A 6,730-nucleotide genomic window follows, 5' to 3' on the forward strand; every position below is an offset into this window, starting at 1 on the left:
GCCCTGCTTCTCAACGTGAAAATGTAAATGAATCACCCGGGCATCTTGTTAAAGTGCAGATCCTGGTTCAGTAGACCTGGGTTGGGGCCTGGGATTGCTAATAAGCTCTCAGATGATGCCCATGCCGCTGGGCTACAGGCCACACTTTGATCAGTGAAGTTCTTCTAGACCATGGCACCTTGGGGTGGCACTGACTATCCCTATAAGGCTGTGACTCCCTAACGGGTCACACCCCTCCATAGCCCCTCCTAGCTTCTCTGTCTGTCATGTTGTATGGGCTTATTTTTCAGGACAATGGAGATGAGAGCTTAGTAGGAAAGAATTATGGAAGATAAAGAAGACTGCTTCTAGTTTTTATGCCATTTCCTTGTCTGCCATGCCACCTTGCAAGTTCCTTTCAGGGATACCGGAGAACAAAAAGGAAAATCAGAATCCGGCAGGTTCTGGCCTCCACCCTCCTGTGGGTTTTCTACTAGGGAAGTGTGGATGTTGCAAAGGAAAATATTCTGGGCATCTTAGTGGAGAGGAGGCCCCATCTCTTCCCCAGGATATCTTGTGGATACATTTGAATTCAATTAGCATTTACTGAGCACCCACTGTAATAGGAACAACAGTGGGTAGCTAATGAGGGTTTCCTATGTGCCTGGCACTGTTTCATACACTTTCGTCTATTAATTCATTTAATCTCCCAAACAACCCTTAGAATTACGTTGTACTTGTATTTTTATTTTTGTATAGATGAGGAGGCCCAGAGCAATGGATTAACTGGCCGAAAGTCACATGGTTAGTCAGTGGCAGAGCATGGGTTCAGATCCAGACTCCCCGACTCCAGGATCTCAACCCTCCAGCTGCGTGACTTACTCCTGGGCTGGACTGGGAGTGTTCAAAGGAGCATGTGCCACGGAACCGGGAAGCAGGTGATTTGATTGACTGCCATAAGCAACATCCCCCTAATCCTCAAACAACCCTGTGAGGCAGGAGGGGACATTGGAAGCGCTATCTCGTCACCTTTCCCAAGTCTCACAGTTACCAAGCAATGGAGCCAAGGTTCCAACTGAGGAGGGACTGACTCCAAAGCCCATGCTCCACCCTTTACCCCTGGACGACTTTACGGTACCAGCCAGACACACCAGCGGTGAGATGTTCTGATGGGGATGGGGTCCATAGGCCCATGACTCAGATGAGCTAGATGTGTGCACCTGTGTGGGGACGGGATTATGTGATCCTCCAGGCAGCTGATGAGGGGCCCAGATGTTGGCAGCAGGACTCAAGTTTCCGGGTGGTGAGAAAGGCAGGTGGCCTCAGTTGCACTCTCATGTTCTCCATCCCCCTACAGCAAAAATATATATGCAACATTGCAAACTCTGAAGTGCTCTGTGTGTGTTCATAACTTACTGTTTTTAGTGAATGATGTCAGTGTTTGTGTGGTCGGTGGCGGTGGGATCGTGCTGTGGGCATGTGAGTTATCCATAGTGAGGATGGGGCCCAAGTGGACCTCTGAGTTTTAGAGCCTCCATGATTTGTTCTTTCCTCCTGCAAAAGAATAAGCAGAGGTTGTTCATTAAGGCAGTTGCTTATTGAAGATGGCCCATGGGAGACAGAGCCATCTTACCCTTTGGGCAAGGTGATATTCAAAGACTTAATCTCTGGAGGGTGTGGGCTTTGGCCAATTAGAGGTACAGGGCACTGGAGTGCACCAGCGGGATATCTGCCCTGCCTTTGGGCTGAAAGTTTTGCAAAGTTCTATGGAAATGCTTGAGACTTAATAGCAATAACAAAAACCCAAATATTAAAGTTAATAATGTCTTAACTAAATGCTTCTAAATCATAACATTATGTCAATAGCAAGTTGTGGTTGCAAATCAACTCCCAAGTAGTTAGGTATAAATTCTCTTGAAAGTAGGCTATGGGAGGCTTTGACTATGCTTGATCAGCAGGGGAATGGGGTCTCCAGAAGCAAGAGTACCTCGGATTTGCAGAGACCCTACAATCCCCACTGAGGAGGGAGGGATGACTAGAACCAATAGTCACTGTCAAGTCAAATCTCTCCTTTCAAATCCTGTTCCATTTCTTATGTTTTTCTCCTGCATCTTTCCCTGGGTCCCCACCAGGATAAAGGAGGGGTGAGGGTAGGCTGTCAGTGGGGGTAGCAAGATGAGCACTGGCCTGCGCGCTAGGAATCTGTATTCCTCCCTGGATCAATTGTTACTCATTCATGTCATTACTGAGCCAGGCTCTGTGCTAGACCCTGGTCATGTTACTAAGCAGCTGAGTGGCTAGGCAAGTCACTTGGCCCATCTGAACTCAATTTTTCCATCGTAACATGAGGGATTGGACTAGGTGGCATTTCGGGTCCTTTTAGCTGAATACATCCAGGGCCTGTGGTTTAAATCACCGAAGGTCTTCTTGTATCCTTGGGGACATGGGAGCTCTTTATATGTCCAGCTGGGTCCTAGGAGCTGCAGACCCCAGAATCTGGGCCTGAGGATTTCTAGCTGAGGCTGGTGGATGGGCAGGAAGAGCAAGAACTCACCTCGGGGCATTTCTCACACTGAGAGGTCCCTGGCCACACCTGGAGGCTCGGTGTTCTGTCTCTGCAGAGGGGCTGCAACATCTCCCTAGAGCCTGACCAGAGGCCTTTCTCAGGAAGGCCCCTCTGTGGCCCCAAGCTTCCTTTCAGCCCTGGGGCGGCTGCTGGGGAAGGGGAGGGGGGAGGTGTGTCTTGGGGCACTCTCCTAGCACAGCCCCATGAAGACATGAGGAATAGGGCAGTGGGGAATATGGTGGGACAGGAGCTAAAGCAAATACCTGTAATTCGGGAACCCAGGGTCTCCTCAGGCTTGTGAAATAGGTGAAATGAACTTTAATAGCATGTTTTGTTGAATTCAAGATGTCCAAAGATTATCATTTCAACTTGTAATCATATAAAAATTATTGAGATAATGGACATCCTTTTGCTCATAGTAACTCCATCATGTTTGTTACACTTACAGCATATCTCAATTCCAACTAGCCACATTTCTAGGGCTCAGTAGCCACATGTGGCTTGTGGCTGCCATCTTGGATGGTGCTACTCAAGAGCGTTCAGGGGTAAACTCGAGGGAGGTTGTGAACCCCTTAAAATTGGTTGCAAGTGTTTGTTTCTGTGCACATTGTGCATTTTTAAATGAGGGGCTACCTAGCTTTATAAGATTTTTTAAAGCATTAGTGATCCCCAAAGAATTTGTAGAAAAATGTCAAAATTCGCAGAGCTGGATCCTATGATATCATTGGCATTGCAGTGCTGGGTGGACTTCCCACATCCTGGGTGGCTCTGATTCTGGACTGGACTCGGTAGTCTATTCCTGTGTATGTGGATCAAGGAACGTGGCTGACAGATGGATGGGAGGGACAACCATCCTGGGAGAGAGAGGACATTTCTTGATATTTGCAGACCAAGTTTTTTCTTAGATTTATTATAAACTTCCTGTCTCCAAGGAAATGGAGATACTGTTAGATTCTCCAGATAGCAAGGCAAATGTAAAGCAAATAAAGTACCTGGTTGAGAATTGCATGCAGAGGAGTTTTAAATGTTATCTCTCTCTCTCTCTCTTTCTCTGTCTCTCTCTCTCTCTCTCTCTTTCTCTGTCTCTCTCTCTCTCTTTCTCTCTCTCTCTCCCCTCCTTTCCCTCCCCTCACATGAGATGATCAGAAAATAAAGTGACTACTTAGTAACATTGACCTTTTCCTCAGCCCTCAAGGTTGATTTCTTCCTGGATCAACTCTAATCAGAGAGTTTACCCTCTACCAGCGGTTCTCAACCTGTGGGTCGCGACCCCTTTGGCGGTCGAACGACCCTTTCACAGGGGTCGCCTAAGACCATCCTGCATATCAGATATTTACATTACGATTTATAACAGTAGCAACATTACAGTTATGAAGTAGCAACGAACATAATTTTATGGTTGGGTCACAACATGAGGAACTGTATTTAAAGGGCCAGAAGGTTGAGAACCACTGCGAGTCTACCCCATGGATTGTTAACCCGGTGACCATGTGTGGGCTTTATAGTATGCCGCAATGTGCACACTTGTGAGAATTTTTCTGGGGAGAGCATTCAGATTTAATCAAATTGTCAGAGAGGCCCATGACTCTCCATAAGGGACAAACCGCTGGGCCACACCTTCCAATCAGTGAAGATTACAGCTGAGTCTGTGTCTCCCTCCAGCCCTGGAGTGTTTCATGAAATTCCTCCTGGGAACTTAGCAAAAGCAGAGGGTTCTGTGACCTCAGAACCCAGGCTAGACCCACCCCCTGATGGTGTGGCTGAGGTAAGAATCCAGCGGGAACGGGTGGGTGGAAGTGGGTTCTCCTCTTGCATCAAAGGGAAGAGAAAGAACCGGTGATGACTTGACAAAAGGGGAGAGAAGGGGGCACAATAATTAACAAAGCTGAGCTGCATGAATTCATTTATTCATTCAACAGATATGTGAGTGCCTACTGAGTGCCAGGCACTGTTCTAGGCACTGAGGATGCAGCGGTGAACACGATAGGGGGGAAATTCTGGTTATATGGGGCTTACCTCCTGGTTGGGGGAGACATGCACACACAAACAGAATGCCTACCTCTAATGGTGATGCTGAGATGGGCAACCTGGACAACAGTAGCCCTCCCTCTGACAGCTGCTTCTGACCCCAAAAGCTTTGTCCACTGATACAGCACAAACAATCCTCCACTGATGGTCAGTGATCTCTCCAAATGGCTCTGTTTCCCAGAACACTGCCTGCCCTCCCAAGGCTCCGAAGGCATCTTTCTGCACATAAACACCACATTCTTCTCTCTCTCACTTCCTCTCTCACCCTGTCCCATGCAGAATTGCTATTTGTACACGTGTTTCTAGAACCTCTGATGAAGTCGGGGGCAACGGAGGCAAAGAAAACATAGCCTAAGATTTTTAAGGATCCCTCATAAAGTGAGGGGCTTCTGAAGACTTTTAGGATTAAAATATTTCTTTTCCAACTGGCATTTCAGAGTTTGTGATACATTTAGTACAATTGAAGATATCAGAGAAGGCATTCGGAAAGAGGGCTTCTGGTTTGGTGTTTCTAGAAACCGATCTGAAAAATGTGAAGGGATGCTGTGTGGGAAAGTGTGCTCAATGTAAGAACCAAGACCAAGAAGTGGCAGGAAGGCAGTGTCCAGTTCATTGAGAAAGAACTTCCTGAGCAGCCCAACAATGGAGTAGGCTCCTGGGGGGTGGGGATGAGGGGGGGGGGCACATGCTCCCAACTTCCAGCACTAGCAGAGTTCAAACATGGCTGAATGGCCACTTGGGGAATGCTAGAGAGAGATATAGCTGAAGTTATACTAAGAGGAAAATTGATAACTTTAAAAACGTAGAGTATAGGGTTCTACAGCCAGTTGGCCTAGTTAAAATTCCTTTTCTCCCACTCATTAGCTACACATACTTGTGCAAATTAATTTTGTGTCTCAATTTCTACATCTGAAAATGGATGCTATAATAGTATTTACCTCATAGAGTCCTATTATGAGAATTAATTTATACAAGTAGTATATTTAAAACAGTGCCTAGCACATAATGCTATTACTAGACATTGATTAAAATAATTATAATAAAGATCATAACATAAAGCATAGATACTGAAGCCATCTTTAAGGAATGGGCAGCATTGGGCAGCCTCAAGGGCATTTTAGGGTTCTCAGATGGGGAAACTTGGGCAGAGACCTGAACTATGCAAAGATCTGGGAAGAGTGTTTAGTATGAGGGGACAGCCAATGTCAAGGCCCCAAAGCAGGAACCAACTTTGCACAATTGTAAGAAACGTGAGCAAGAGATGAGGTCAGACTCTGACAGAACAGATCCAACAGAGCTTGGCTTTCTATAGGCTGGGGCATGGGATGGGTTTGTTTCACTCAATTATGTGGTCCTTAAGTCAAGACTATCATCTTGGTGGATCAATTTAACCAAATGGGATTCTATGGGATGAGCACTATATTGAGAGTCAGGAGACTGAAAATTAGTTTGGCTCAGCTACTTGTTTGCTGTGTGATCCTAGGCAAGTCCCTTAACTTCTCTGGGCCTTAATTCCTCACCTATAATATTAGAGAAATAGGGTCTCCTTAGGTTTCAAGTTCTTGGTGTTTACAACCAGGCACTATATTTCAGATGCAGGAAACTGGGTTGTTGTATGGGAAAGAAGTAGAAGGAAGAGGAAAGGGAGGGAGAGGAGAATGAGGAGGCAGAGTCCCTTCCAGACTCTAAATTCCTTGCCTCTGTAGACACCCAGCGGAATGGAGCATATGTGAAGGGTTACCAATGCGTGGAAGGAGAGATGGCTAGGAAAAAAACAAGGGCACATCCCTTCCTGCTCAAGGTGCTGCTACACGGCAGTGTCAACAAGTCATCTGGAAAATGAAAGGGGTCAGAAACCCATGTCATCGTGAGAGCATCGGGAAATAAACGAAAGAAGTAATAACAGAGCCAATCAGGATAAACTTGAACATGCTCATGGAGGAATATCTTATAATTACACTAGAGGCCCGGTGCAGGAATTTGTACAAGGGTGGGGCCCCTCTAGCACTGCTGAGCTCAGGAGGGGCCATGCGGCCAGGGCAACTCTGCCGTTTATATGGACAGGGGCAGCGGGTACCTCCCCGGGCACAGCCCTCCGGCTGCCTGGGACCTGCACTGTCTCTAGCTATTGTCCCTCAAGGGCCCACTCTTCTCCTT

General features: G+C 46.8%; 1 long non-coding RNA gene across 1 annotated transcript in view; it reads left to right on the forward strand.

The window, feature by feature from the left end:
* Positions 1-757: 757 nt before the first annotated feature.
* The window catches only part of LOC106725051, a 61,410-nt gene continuing 55,437 nt past the window's right edge, over positions 758-6,730 (forward strand). Inside the window, exon 1 of the long non-coding RNA XR_001360916.1 lies at positions 758-917. This is a non-coding gene — a long non-coding RNA (uncharacterized LOC106725051). The remainder of the gene's footprint in view (positions 918-6,730) is intronic.

The sequence above is a fragment of the Myotis brandtii genome, unplaced genomic scaffold, assembly GCF_000412655.1.
Source record: "Myotis brandtii unplaced genomic scaffold, ASM41265v1 scaffold132, whole genome shotgun sequence".
Classification (NCBI taxonomy): Eukaryota; Metazoa; Chordata; class Mammalia; order Chiroptera; family Vespertilionidae; genus Myotis; species Myotis brandtii.